The sequence below is a fragment of the Chelonia mydas genome, chromosome 17 (genome assembly GCF_015237465.2).
Source record: "Chelonia mydas isolate rCheMyd1 chromosome 17, rCheMyd1.pri.v2, whole genome shotgun sequence".
NCBI classification, from domain to species: domain Eukaryota; kingdom Metazoa; phylum Chordata; order Testudines; family Cheloniidae; genus Chelonia; species Chelonia mydas.
Genome location: NC_051257.2, coordinates 11,278,326 through 11,293,347, shown reverse-complemented (window position 1 = coordinate 11,293,347; position 15,022 = coordinate 11,278,326). Strand labels below are relative to the sequence as shown.

At 42.4% G+C, this 15,022-nt stretch overlaps 1 long non-coding RNA gene across 1 annotated transcript; it reads right to left on the bottom strand.

Moving 5' to 3' along the window:
* Positions 1–1,954: 1,954 nt before the first annotated feature.
* LOC122463190 lies at positions 1,955–14,325 on the bottom strand. The gene is made up of 2 exons (XR_006286333.1): positions 14,113–14,325; positions 1,955–3,902 (listed from the first exon to the last, which is right to left on the bottom strand). It is a non-coding gene; the product is annotated as an uncharacterized LOC122463190 (long non-coding RNA).
* Positions 14,326–15,022: the final 697 nt, after the last annotated feature.

The following is a 15,022-nucleotide window of genomic DNA, read 5'->3' as shown; positions in this document are numbered from 1 at the left end:
TGGTCCATTGCTTTGTTCCTATATTCCACCTTGGTTTTAGACAAGTCACTTAACTTCTCTGGACCTCACCTTAGCAATACTGTCTGACAGATGGGTAACCCCAAGTATTCAAAAGTCACGTGCTGGGCCAAAATTTCATGAGATTTACATCAAAATCATGATTTTTTTTTAAAATAGTACTGGCTGGGTTCTTTTCATTTACCTTTTGGTTTCTGAGCACTTGCTTCACATTTCTGAGCACTTACCCAACACCCTGAGGGCTAGAAATGTACATTTAAAAAACATGGAAGCTGAGATGTCTATGCAATATCTTGCTGCCAGCAGCTGGTAATTTAGGAAAAACGCCAAATATCAAAAGACTCACAATAAAATCATAAAAGTTGGCCACACTGGTTGAATGAGTATAATAATGTGTTTGTTTATAAGTTGCTTTGAGATCTACAGATAAAAAGTGCAAAGTATAGTTATCCTCCTAAAGGAGGTGGGTGAATCCAAAATTCTTTTGCATGCTTTATCTAAATGCCATTGGCCAGTACCTGATAATATCTAGAGATACAGAGGGGCTGCTTCTCCTGTCAATTACACCATTGTGAATCAGGAGCAATTGCACATTGGAGTTTGTGTTAGAGGGTAGAGCAGTAAGGAGCTGCCTTGTTTGTTTGCACTGTCCTTTGCCCCAGCCAGCGAACCCAAGAAGCACCTGTTGTAAGGACCAGGAGTAACATGAGAGACCCTCTTTTTGAGGAACTACCACACTGGCTGACTGCTATAACAAGGTAATCCAGTGGGAACGGTCTGCCCTCTTGGCTCCGCCCTACAGTCTCACATGCTGGATGGGAAGGACAGCATGTCTTCCTTGAAGTCAATACAGTTACTGGTGAATGTGATAAGAGGCTATCTTGGCCAGCTGGATGAAATCTCATGGTTGCTAAATGGCAAGAAATTGTCTCCTTCCATCCTACTATGCCAGCTCCTCCTTTTTTGCATTGGAATGTAACAGGAAATGTCAGGCCGAAAGGAGCAGATGATGGTGCTGTTCTCCACAAGGAGTCAGTTTTCCCTCAAAAAAGATAGGAAAACAGCCACAGTAGGTCTGATCCTGCTTCCATTTTAAACAATGGGGGGTTTTCTATCTCTTTTTCAATCAGAGAAGGATTGGATATAGCCTGCAGTTCTGAGCATGTCTTCTTTAGGACAGGCAAGCAGTGGTTCATTCTACCGGTGATGTGAAAATGAGCATTTCACTAGCTTGGACTGCTTTTTATCGCCTAATACATCCATTAGACTTGCTATCTCTTCACTGGGATTTGGACTGGGTGCACGTCAAGAGGCTCACAAACTCTGAGGTGCATATCCTCCAGAAATTTGTGACTCCGACAATCCATTTTCTACTTCTTTCTTGTCCCCACCAACTCTCCATCCTCAGCGAAGTGGCAAAGGCAGCCGTCTTCATTAACATTCACAACACCACCAAAAAGAAGTGACAGGCTGCTTTGTACACAGAAAGCTGAAAGGCTGTTTGATGGGAACACAATTGCCCAATAATCCTTTCATGGTGTTTTTCTTTATTCAAGTCATTGCAAACAATGGCACACAGGCCCAGATATGGGGATTCCAATCATTCAAATGTGTCTTTGGTGGTTCTTTATTTGTCTGCTCTTATCCCAGCCATATGGGATGGTTACATGATGGATTCAGTAATGCCAAGGTGTCTCTCAGCCAAAATAAATCGGAGGCAATATTATGCTGTTTGCAGTTGTTAGCATTTTTTAAAGCCATTGATCAAAGGAGGACTGGAAACATGCAAATCATTCTTAGTTAATGACCATATTTTTCTTGCATTAATGTTTCAAGGCAGCAGGGATTCCATAATCCCAAACGAGCAATAGCTTCAGTATTTTACATATGAAAAGGTGTCAACGCTGCATTTATTGAAATTACAACTGGAGGTATATTTCAGTGCAGCTTAGAGTCTGTGCAAATCTTGCAGAGTGCACTGGGCTAACATCATGAGGTATAGATGACAAAGGAGAAGAGGGTATAGGGAGCAATGAAACTTCAGCAGTCAAAGAGAGTGGCAACTATGGGTTTAGAAGAAGCATGTTTGTGTTTTAGACTGTTGGCTGCAAATGACTTTAACTATTGGAAAGAAAAAGTTGACTTATAGTTATGATGCTCAGAGATCCCAAATGAGATCTCTATTGTATTTGGCAGTGTACATAGATTAAGTGAGAGAGTCCCTGTCCTGTAGCTTTTACAATCTAAATTGACAAAACAGGCAAATGGTGGGAAAGGAAACAGGCACAGAGACTTGCTTAAGGACATACACCTGATCAGTGATAGAGCTAAGAATAGAATCCAGCTTTCTGAATCCCAGGACAATACCCTATTCACTGGATCATGCAGCCTTTCTAGATGTTCAACTTTACATAAAACAGTCTATTTGTGGGTAAAATTTTCAAATGCACCCATAGGATTTAGGACCCTAAGTCCAAGTGATTGGGGCAGATTTTCAACAGTATTTAGGTGCCTAAAGATAAGAGAGGCACTTAACTTGATTAGGCACTTTTGAAAATTCCAACTCCCATCTTTAGGCATCCAAATACCTTTGTAATTCCAGCCCTGAGGCGCCTAAATTTCCTTGGAAGTCCATGGGACCTAGGCTCCTAAAGGTGGGACTTTAAAAAGCAATTAAAGTTTTTGTGAATTAAGTGCCTAACTCCCACTTGTTGGGAATTAGGTGTCTGACAACCCCCTCCCACATGCTTATGTCACTTCTGTAAATAGGATCTAAAGGATTTGGTGCAACTTTCTGTTTCTCTTGCCAAAGCAGGGTACTTATGGGAATTAAACTGTGTTACCCCAGGATCCTGGTTTTCACCTTCCAGCCACATTTTGGTAAAGCTCATTTACTTCAGATGTGGAACTATCGGATGTGCTGCTAGTAAGTATAAATGAACCCCCCCGGTTTGCTGCTGTGACCAGTTAGAAGATTCAGGCCACATATCTGCAGGCTGCACTCATTGACAAGGCCTGCCTGCTTCCCCAAGGACTTGACCAATGCCCTTCCCTCAGCTATAAAATGCCCCCCCAAGCATGCCCCCCTCCTTACCACAAATGACCTTAGTCTGGAAATACAACTCAGGAACAGTCCTAGGAACTTTGCATCATTACAGAAATACATCTTCTCAACAGGCTTAAACCAAGGGGAACTATTGTTCTAATGTCATTTGTGGCAAGGGTTCCTGTTCAGATACATTCCTGGGTTTCTGGAGATGTAATTTTCAGAGAAAATTAGGAGATCAGCAGGGCTGAGATCCAGAAGGCTGAAATGCTCTCTAATTAGGTTGCTCTGGTTTCGTGCTTCTTATCAGGGGTATTTCTGTAATATAAATGGTAGTCAGTTACTGATGCAATCAAACTGTTCAATCGGTGGGGTGCACCTTTGTAATGGTTTTCAAGAACTAGCACACATCACAATAATGGGAAGTCTCCTGGGAACTTCCCATGCACCATAGCCAGCGTCCCCATATGACTCCAATGACAAAGGTAAGCCTGTCTAATACATTGTTCCCACTTTTTTTTTTTTTTTTAGTCAGAGGGAATAGCTTGTCACAGGAGCAACACTTTAGTGCTGTGGCTTGGGCTTGACAAGCTGCAGTCAATTTTCACAGCAGAGAAATGCTACTCCTTCATGTATTATGCCTTACTTATGCATCAGCACCTTCCAAATACCAAGGGACTGATTCTCATCTCGCTTACTCCAGCTTTACACTGGTCTATCTCCATTGAGCACAGTGGAGCTAATCCTGATTTGCAGAGGTGTGACAAGTTCAGATTCTGATCTCTCAGTGTGTATTTCACCTGAAACAAGGTCACGGCCTTCCAGGCAGAAATCAGTGCTGTTGAATAGAAAAATTAAAAAACGTCTTCAATATAGTTATCCTCGTTGCTGATGATCTGCAAATTCTTCTCCTGGCAATCAAACCAAGTGCTTAGTGGAGCTTTGCTGTTTTTTATACCAGAGATGGACCTGGCCCTTACTTTGCTCTTGGCAAAATCCCGTCATATTTAACAGGAGGGCACTGCCACTATTATCATGGTGTAAACTACACAGCTTCTGTCAGCAATACATCATTTTTCTTAACCCAGTTTTTATTCTTTTAATATTAAATCAGCATAGTGAACACTGGGCAAAATAAAAAGGAGGATATAGATCCCACCCCTGACTTGTATCAAAAATTAGAGATAATACTACTCCTCCAGCATATGGGGGAAGATTTTCAAAAATACCTAAAGGAGTTAGGAGCACAAATTCCATTTATAGTCAGTAGGACTTGTGCACCTACATTCCTAAGGCCCTTTTGAAAATCTTCCCCTTAACACTTGATGGTGACATGAGGAGTAACATTTTCAAAAGTGCCTAACGCCCAGATCCTCAAAGGTATTAGGCAGCTAACTCATGTAGAAATTCTTAAAATACCTTTTGAGGTGATGGGCCTCCATGATTTAGGAGCCTAAATGACATTTTGCAAAACTAACTTTGGCAAGTAGGAAACTCTCAATGAAAGTCAATGGGACTAAGGCTCCTAAGGGCCAGATTTTCAAAGGTATTTAGATGCCTAAAGGTGCAAATTAGTTCCCCAGAGGGATTTTCAAAAGCACCTAAGCTAGTTTGATGCCTAAGTCCTATTGAAATCAACAGGAGTTAGGCACCTATCCTCCTTTTATGCTTTGGAAAAAACCCTTTAGATGCATCCTTAGGTGTATATACCTTTGAAAATCTGGCCCTAATTAATATTTGAAAATAGCACTCCTAATTCACATAGGTGCCTTGGTAAATTTTACACTTAGTCACTAAGAGGTAAGATACCACATCTTTCCCTGATATCTAGTCTGGGAACTAGCTGTGAGGGCCAGACCCTGAGCTGATGTAAATTGGAATAGTCCTATTGACTTCAAGGGAGCTAGTCTGACAGCTGAGGATCTGGCTGAGACATTTTAAGGGTGACGGCTGTACCTGGTGCCGTACATGAACTAGAACTCTAGGTATTGCCTTCCCCTTGGAGCAAGTACACTCTGCTGCACTCAAGTCAGTGATAATGTGACTTTGACATCTATGTCAGTCCACCAGCAAGTTTCATTTGTGTTCCCAGATTTGGAGCTATTTTATTGCACAGATAGGCTCAGGCAGCTGCTGTCTCAGCCTCAACAACCCAGTCATTTCTCCAACCTGCAGTTGTCGCTTCTATGCACACGTCTGACATTCCATCTGGGCACGACAAACCTGGCTAAGTCCCAGCCAACGGGAACCAGTGCTTCACTCGGACGGCACAGGCATTCTCGCTGCAGACTGTGAAAGCGGCAAACGTCACTCTCAGCCATACACTGCAAGCAGGGAGTGGATTTAAAAAGTACACCTTTGAGCTCCATTAGCAGCAGAGGGAATGGCAGGGATATACTGGACACGCTTCCAAAGAGAGGCTAATCCATGTAAATGGCACCACTTGCGTTATGAATGGAGTCAAAAGTGGTAACATTAAATTATGAACTGAGCTTAAATGTCAGTTGAAAACGTGAAAATCGTGTGTGGGGGGAGGGCAAAATTCTGGGCCAAAGAAATCATTTTTAACCTGCTAGCACATGCAGTCAACGCTATCCTTGCATCACTGGCAACAGCATTTATCAGATCCTTTCAGTGAGTATTTTTCTCTGGAATTCAAATGTGACAGATCACATTATTGTTTAATATCAAGTAATATTAATATTTAGCTTTTGTATAACATTTTTCAGCCATCAGTCTCAGAGCATTTCGATTCAGATTTTTAAAGCCAGAAGGGACCATCGTGATCATCTAGTCTGACCTCCTGCCTATCACACGCCACAGAACCTCACCCACCCCCTCCTGTAATAGACCCATGACCTCTGGCTGAGTTACTGACATCCTCAAATCAGGATTTGAAAGTCTTCAAGCTACAGCGAATCCATTTATTCTAGTTTAAAACCAGCAAGTGACCCATGCCCCATGCTGCAGAGGAAGGTGAAAGCCCCCCAAGGTCTCTGCCAATCTCACAAAAGGATCATCATCTTCACTTGACAGATCGGGAAACTGAAGCACAGACTGGTGAAGTGACATGCCTCCAGGGCACACGAGTGAAAATATGGTAGACTCAGGAATAAAACCCACAGCTTTCGCCTCCCCTGTCACAGGTCTATCCACAGCAACAGGATGGGATTTGTAAAAAGCATCCTGGTGACTTTGGCCCAACTCCTCAAAGGTATTTATATTCCACTCCATTCTGTTCTATAAAAGCCTTTTATTCCATGGTCATTGATTTCAGTGGAAGTTAGGAGCTTATATACCTTTAAGGATCTGGGCTTTTGAGCACAAACTCCACTGAAAATCAATGGGGATCTTTGTTCCTAAGTCATTTGGATGCTTTTGAAAATCCCATCTGGTATTTCTATGGCAACTGCATGGACAATCTTTTTAAATATTATAATCCAGCTAGTACACCTTAATTGGCTCAAAATGTTTAGTTATATATTTTTATCATTCAGATGCAAGCACACTTTATTTAAAATCCACCACATCTATTATGGCACCTAAATCCCTTAGGCTCATTTGAAAATCCCAGCCAAATGTTTATAATTTCTGTGAGAGCGCAAAACAACCATTGCAGCCTTTTGTTCTGGGTTTGTACAGCGCCTAGCACAAGACGGTCCTGGTCTATGACTCCTATGCGCTACTGCCAGGCGAACAAGAACAATCAGATACTTACATATAATTAGCCACTCCATTTGAAAGCACATGCAAGAGGGACAGAGAGAGATTATTATATAGACCAGACCTACACAATTAGGCAATTTAAGCCATGTATTGCACTAGAGGTGCACACTATAGACCTAATTCCAATCTACCATGTTATTTGCCTCTACCAATAAAAAAAGCTGTATAAAACCACATGCATAATGTCACACTGAATATGCACAATTTGAATACCTGGGTCCTTTTCAAAATGTTGACAGCCCTTGTGATCACAGCATTTGACTTGGGGATTTGATCACATTTTCAAAGTTCATATTGGGAATTGAATGCATTTTAAATGGTCAAATAGCTCCTGACCTTTGTTTCCCCTTAAATTATACTAATTTCACCCACCTGTTTGGCAAGGAGAAGGCTAAGCCGATAAAGCGCTACAGTAGCATATCCTCAAGGCAGGGATTGCCAAGGAAGCCAGATGAAAGAAGTTGCCTTATTTCTCAGGCTGCTAGAAAAGGTGCTTGCTAGACGAGTTGTATAATAGTTGAGTTTAGGGTGGTTTTTTTTCCCTTATAGAGTAAATTATTCCTCAGTCTACTGGCAAGATGACAAAGCATCTTCTCTGTGGTGTTCTTGTTCTTTTGGGTAGTTATTTCTATTTCAGGGCGCTTTCTTAGCTACAGGAAGCATTACTTTTAGCTGCACAAAACCTCACTTGGACTTCATTTAGAACTTGATTATGAATAACTTTAAGTTGTTACAGCCAGTTAAGAGTAGACCTTGTTCAGGTAGGGCCCTGATCCATTGCCTAATAAAGCAAAGAGAGTTTTTTCCATTGACTTCTGTAGGCTTTGGATCAGGTCTATAATTTTGAGTGAGATTTTTCCAAAGCACCTAAGTGATTTAGAGGGACAAATTTCCATGAATGTCAATGGATTAAGGTTCCTAAATCTTAGGTGCTTTTGAATATCCCTGTTTTTGTTCTCCATACTCTCTGGACTTCTTTCCTTCTTTCTCCATTCCTACTTTAGGATGCAGCTCACTTGACAAATTGTGAATCTTTGTCTACATATATCCCAAAATTGATTATTTTATAGTGAATTTCAGTAGAAATTCGTAAAGGAAGAGCTGACAACCTAACCCTAACAATGTCTGTGTGACTGGAGAGGAAGGTGATAGCAAGCTATGTTAAAAGGGCAGTAGCTACAGGACAGGTACACCCCATATATGTCACACAGTCATAGATGCAAAAGACTATTATGTCACTTATTCTAATTCTCTGCCAGTATTAGATTTGTCCCTGTATTTTTCTCCAGTGTAGTTTTCAATCCAGCCACCATGGCTAGGGTTGACAACCCTCCAGGATTGTCCTTGAGTCTCCAGGAATTCAAGATTAATCTTTAAAGATTGTGATGTGATGAAATCTCCAGGAATTCGTCCAACCAAAGTTGGCAACCCTAGGCATGGCACCATCTTCACCCCTTTCCTTGTGAGGTAATTCCACCATCAAAGAGAATCAAGCTTCAGCATAGCAAATTATTTCCATTATCCAGCATGTATTTTCCTTTGCTAGTTTCCATCCCATTCCTCACAGTTGTACCCCTTGGATCATCCGCCACAATGGAACTCTCTCCTGCAAGGGTAAAGTACGTCCATGGGGGAGACAAAATTTTCTCTGGGGTTGGTCCAAGGCTGTGGAATGAACTACCCCAGCCATCACAAACCTCATCACCCTCCCCTCCAAATGCAAAGCTCATTTCTTTAACCTGCCTTCTCTAACGTAAATAAGTATATTTCAAAAAAAAAAAACTCCCCCAAACTCTAATAGAACAAGACACTCCACTGCACGTACTTCTCCCTCTGGTGTGAGGATGAGCAAACGCACAATGTGTGACAAATGCATAGTCACATTGCTTAATGTGCTGGAAGGCACTCAGTGTGGTTATGAGCATGGTAGAAGATAGTATCTAGAATCCAAAACCTGGAAACCCTGGACGCCCCATCATCTCAGGCATCGGCACTCTTACAGCAGGATTATCTGGCTATTTGGACTCTCTCCTCAGACCCTTCGCTACCAGCACTCCTAGCTATCTTCGAGACACCACCAACTTCCTGAGGAAACTACAATGCATTGGTGATCTTCCTGAAAACACCATCCCGGCCACCATAAATGTAGAAGCTCTTTACACCAATATTCCACACGAGGATGGACTACAAGCTGTCAAGAACAGTATCCCTGATGAGGCCACGGCACACCTGGTGGCTGAGCTTTGTGACTTTGTCCTCACCCACAACCATTTCAGATTTGGGGACAACTTATACCTTCAAGTCAGTGGCACTGCTATGGGTACCTGCATGGCCCCACAGTATGCCAACATTTTTATGGCTGACTTAGAACATCATTTCCTTAGCTCTCGTCCCCTAGCGCCCCTCCTCTACTTGTGCTACATTGATGACATCTTCATCATATGGACCCATGAGAAGGAGGCCCTTGAGGAATTTCAACAATTTCCACCCCACCATCAACCTCAGCCTGGACCAGTCCACACAAGAGATCCACTTCCTGGACACTACAGTACAAATAAGTGATGGTCACATAAACACCACCCTATACCGGAAATCTACTGACCGCTATACTTACCTACATGCCTCCAGCTTCCATCCAGAACACATCACACGATCCACTGTCTACAGCCAAGCCCCAAGATACAACCGAATTTGCTCCAATCCCTCAGACAGAGAAACACCTACAACATCTTTATCAAGCATTCTTAAAATTAATCTGTTAGTCTTTAAGGTTCCACTGAACTCCTTGTTGTTTCTCTAGAATAGTATTAAGCATCAGTAATTCCTCAGAAGTATCAAAGCGCGTGCCTGCAAAGCTCCAATCACTCTTTTAAAATGCACTGCTTTCAAGACTAGATGCCTTTCTGGGATATGTTCTTTAGCCAAACACAAGTTATTGGGCTCAATACGGGGGTAACTGGATGAAATTCTATAGCATGTGCCATAGAGGAGGTCAGATTTGATGATCTAATGACCCCTTGTGGCCTTAAAATTGGTGGAAGATTTTGCAAAATGACTCCGCCCCCACGTAAGATGATCCTTCATCCATGAATTTCATCTACAACTTTAAAATAAAGGTTTATTAAAAAAAATCCTAACTCAATACATGTACAACCATCAATCTTTGTGGTGTACTAAATACAGATGCTATCTGCTTCCCTTGGGAAAATATGTTCCCCGGGACCATTATCCTTTTCCTTCTGTCCTCCCACACTTCCCCTGGTCCCCCCACCATTATGGTCTGTTGTTGCTTTTATAGCATCTTTGTTCACTCCTCAAGGCGAGGACTGGGTCTTTTATGCACCTGTAGAGAGAGATGCACATCTGCTGTAATGAATAAGTAATGCTGATGTCATCTCTAGAGGACTTGCCACCGTTAAGTCTGAATTTCACAATGGATAGCCTGGAATCCGCCAATCAGCCTTTCCAAGAGTGACCCATTATCACAAGAACTACTGGGTTCAAGGGGATGCGAGGGGTGTAAAAATATGCTAGTGTGCATAGGATTCTATTTGCAAAGAGCATGGTCAGCAAAATACCCACAGTATATCAGCTTCCAAATAGCCCTGTGCCGCACCTGTTGTCTTACTCAGCTGAGTGTGGGAGTAAGCCCCGCCCCCTTTACTCAGTCTGTTGGGGGCTTGGGTTTGAGACTGGTGCAGACCGTGGACTCTTGTTCTCACAAGCACATGGGCCACGCATGCCGTGGTTCCACCCTCCTTAATCATTGGCCAGAGATGAAGAGGCAGGTACATTGCACCCTTTCAAGGATGACTTATTCCTCCCGCAAAGCAAGAAGGACGCTAGGGAGGAAATGTGACGTGGAGCCATGTTTCCTTCTTGGCTGCATATTCTAGGAGCGCCCCCTATGTGCCAACTCTGACTCAGGACTGAGTTTAAAGGCTCAATCTAGCCCATACGGTGAATGTGCCGCCATTTCCTACTCATTCTATGGGAGACATTTTCAGGCTGCTGTAGTACATGTAAATTGTCATGGCTCCATGTCAGTCAATGGAGCCATGAAATTTACACCAGCTGAGAATCTGCTGCTTTACATATAAACTTTGCTCAGATTAAGTCTTGCCATCTACAGTAAGCTCTGCACCCACCACATTTCAGCAATTCCATTCACAGTGTCATGCATTAGTGATGCTGGGTACATGAGGTTATTTGGAGAACAACACGAGCAATGCAGAGCGAAAAATAATCTATCTCGAGATTTAAATCAAGCAGTTTTTTCTTTTAATTGATACCAACACAAGCCAGGAAGCACAGATTAAAATGTAATTTGCTCAGCAAGGTAAAGGACATCCTAGAAAAACCTTTCAGACTTCATATTTGTTTTCTGCAAGCTCCGTGATGTTGACCTTCATCTGCTGTCTAGGTTAAATTCCTCCCCACCCTACTCCCCCTTCTGCTGCACCATGCTGGATAAGCTAGGAATGAAAAAGATTAAGAAAGCTGGCAGTGCTGCTTCCCACTGGGGCCCCTCACCTTTGTCAAAAGCTGCCGTTGTGGCCATCCGCGCTAAAGGCAAAAAGCATACTGCTTTCATGGACACTGGTAGTACATTACTTCAGCTTGTGCTCTATCTTTCGCCACTTGAGCCTCCACAAGGTATTTCTCTGAAACAGCTTAGATGATAAAAGCCAGAGCTGATGAATTTCCACTTAGAAGAAGAAAAGGTCAACAACATAACCCCCCCTTAGCTCCCCCTCCCCAAAGCCATTCTCCTTTCATCCTCAGAACAAGACTTCTAATAAAGACAAGAACAAAAAAGAGCAAGGCTTTCTGTACCTATAAAAAGAACTAGAGCCGGCTTAAAGCAACTCACCTGAAGGAAGCCTCAGGTAAGGGGGTGCTTTGGTTGGGTTGAATAGCTTGGCTACTTTTCATCTTTTAAAAGGATTCTGTTAAATGACTTAGGCCTGATGTCTGACCAGCCTTATTATAATTTGGTAGGGAGTAACTCTGGACTCTGCTTCAAATTTTAAACTTTAATCCACAGGCATGGCTTTGACTACTGTTTAGCTGCTGATGACTCACAAATCTATCTCTCTGCTGATGAGCTTATACCATCCCCTGCCAATGTCCCCAGCCTTTGTCATCCACCAGGAGCTTTTCTTTAAACATCTTAGGCCCAGAAGTTAGAAACCAAAATATCTTTGGCCATAGTATTTTCTCCCATGCTATTTCTTATTCAAGAGATATAATCTGCCCCACTTCCATATCCAATTTCAAATGCCTCACCTGTGCCATAAAGCCTATAAAACCCTATCTGCAGATAATAAGCAGACACATATTGAGGTGTCACTGTTCATCTTCCTTTTCCTACTCCCTTACTCTGACTGACTTCTCCATTCCTGCCAGGCCTCACCCTACCTGTACCCCCTATTGAAAAATTAACAGCCCCCTCCCCCCCCCCCGCCTCCAAAAACCCAACAACATAAAAATGTAACTTAGCAGTGCCAATGTATCAATGGGTTCAAACTTTCAGAAGCACCAAAGTTACTTTAGTTTAACAATGGGACTTGTGCTCCTAATAATAAGCCACTCAGGAACTTTTAAAAATCCCACCCCAAATTTATTGACTTGTATTTGCCCATGAGTGGTGCATTAAACATTCATGAGCTATTATTTTACAGTATCCTGCATGCGCTCCAACGCCTTTCTCCCACGAATGACCATACCATAAATTCTCTATTTGGGCTCCAAGAGGCAGATGCTGCCACCCTGACTCATGTTGACTAGCACCGTAGTGCCTGAGCAGCTACTACAAACAAGATACTGTGTTCTGAGGTACTAATCGGTGTGAGTCAGGGTGGCAGAAGCTAGCCCTTATTTCCATGACTTTGATACTTCATAGCAATTTAATCACAGTACATTGAGGAGCGAGCGGAAGGATGGTCCAAGGGTTAGGGTGTTAGCCAGGGATTTGGGACTCCAGGCCTCACCTCCATGCTCTGACACAGACTTCCTGCCTGACCATAGGCAAGTCACTTAGTCTCTCAGTTCCCCATCTTTAAAATGGAGATAACAGCACTTGCCTAACTCACAGGAATGTTGGGAGGAAAATACATAAAAGGCTACGAGGCACTCAGATACTGCAGTGGTGGGGGCGATGTAAGCTTCACAGATAGACAGACATATTGCAGAGATGACAATTTTAGGAGCATTTTTCATTGCTTTTTTTTCTTTTAGATGAATTAATTAGATGGACACATTTCACAGCATGTGTTTTAAATGTGTCTTTCCGGTGCCAGTGACCTTCACGAACACACCAGGGTTCTGCCAGAAACATAGCCTCCTCTGTGTTTGTCTGATACATCAAGGCCTATTTTCTTCCCTTGCTTTCTGTAATTGTCTCATCTTCAATCTAGTATGCCGGGTTTATGAAAAACAACAAATCAATACCTTTTTTGAAAACTGCTGATTAATTAATTGTTGGAGGCTGTCTAGATGCTACAATCATATTATCTGCCAGGAGTGATTAATTTTTAAGGGAAATTGTTTTCCCGATTTTTAATACCAGTTCAGATCCCACCTTTACTTTCCATTCATCCAAGGAGACAGATGCAGTAGATGTTTTAATAGTCTATGGTACCAGTCCTGCAACCTGCTTCCACATTGGTGGACTTCTGTGCTCATGTTGATCTTTATTGATGTAACTAGCCAATCAATCACTCTTCTTTTCTGCTCCTACCTTGCACCTGCTTCCTTACGGGAGGCAAGCATAAGAAAGCAGCTTCAACTTTCCTCCAGACTCTCTCTGGCCAGAGTCACAGTCCAGAGCAGGACCAAGCAGGAGAGTAAGGGACCCTCCTCAACCTGTATGGCTGAGTAAAGTACCTGTGAGGATCTAGCCCTAACTGATAGTGTGTCCCGGGCTAGGTTAAAAGTTTCTGTTGAAACTGTTTTTGATGGAAAATTGGGTTTACAACAAATTTTTTTTGTGAAAAGGGTCTGATTTCTGCTTAAAATATTGACATTTTTAAAATAAAACATACCCAAAATATTTCAACACAAAATCAAAATATTTTAATTTGGAAATGCTGCCATGGCATCTCATTGGGGGGAGGGATAGCTCAGTGGTTTGAGCATTGGCCTGCTAAACCCAGGGTTGTGATTTCAATCCTTGAGGGGGCCATTTAGGGATCTGGGGCAAAAATTGGGGGATTGGTCCTGCTTTGAGCAGGGGGTTGGACTAGATGACCTCCTGAGGTCCCTTCCAACCCTGATATTCTATGGGAGCTGTACTTTGGTTGCTTTATATACCCACTTACCGGTAACTCTCTGTCTCGACTTCATCTGGATACATCCTGGTCAGGAATTCCCATGATGCACTGCTTTCCATGTCCAAGAAGAGAGACTGTGGTGCATCATGGGAGATGTAGTCTGATCAGGAAGACCAGCCTTTAGAGGAGAATGTAGTCATGAGGCACCTGAACAGAAGGCGTCACAGCAACATTTCCAAATGTAAATATATTAGTTTTTGGCTGAAAAAAAAATCAAAAGGTCTGCAGAAAATGTATCTGAAAAAGCTTTTTTTTTTTTCCCTCCTTCATTTTTGTCCAGACTTTCCAAAGGGAATTTTTTTTTCCCACCAGGTCTAAATGCATGCAACCAGAGTAGCTGCAAGGCGTTATAATTCACTGCCCTACCACCTTATTGTGGATAAAGCACTGGGCCAGCAGCTGCAGGGCTACGGCTGTAATTCTTAATGGATACAGCCCTTTGGCAGAAGAATTACCATGCCCATTCATGAAATAAAGAGATTCGGTGGGATAGCGTTATGCTTAAAGCTTTCCAAACACTGTCGCTGTTGTTATACTTATGTGTGTTTTGAAACAGAAACCAAATCTTCAGCTTTCCTGGCAAGCACCCAATATTTCTCATTAAAATCCAAACTGAACCCTAAATCTCATGAAAGGCCACTATAGGGAAGAGAGTTTCAAACTACACTAGTAACCCGGTCTCTCTTCTCCACACCAGCAAACATACTGTACCTTTTCAAAGTGCCAGTGAAATCAATTTTCTCCTTCTGAGGTCTAGAGAAAAAGTTCACTTGAAGAGAGAGAGCTCTACAACGCTCAGAATCAGCTCAAAAATTAAATTGTTCATTCAGCATAAAGGAATTTTCAAGGCTAAGTTCCATGCCCTGAACAGTGCCTCTTCCTCATATTAATGTTTAGC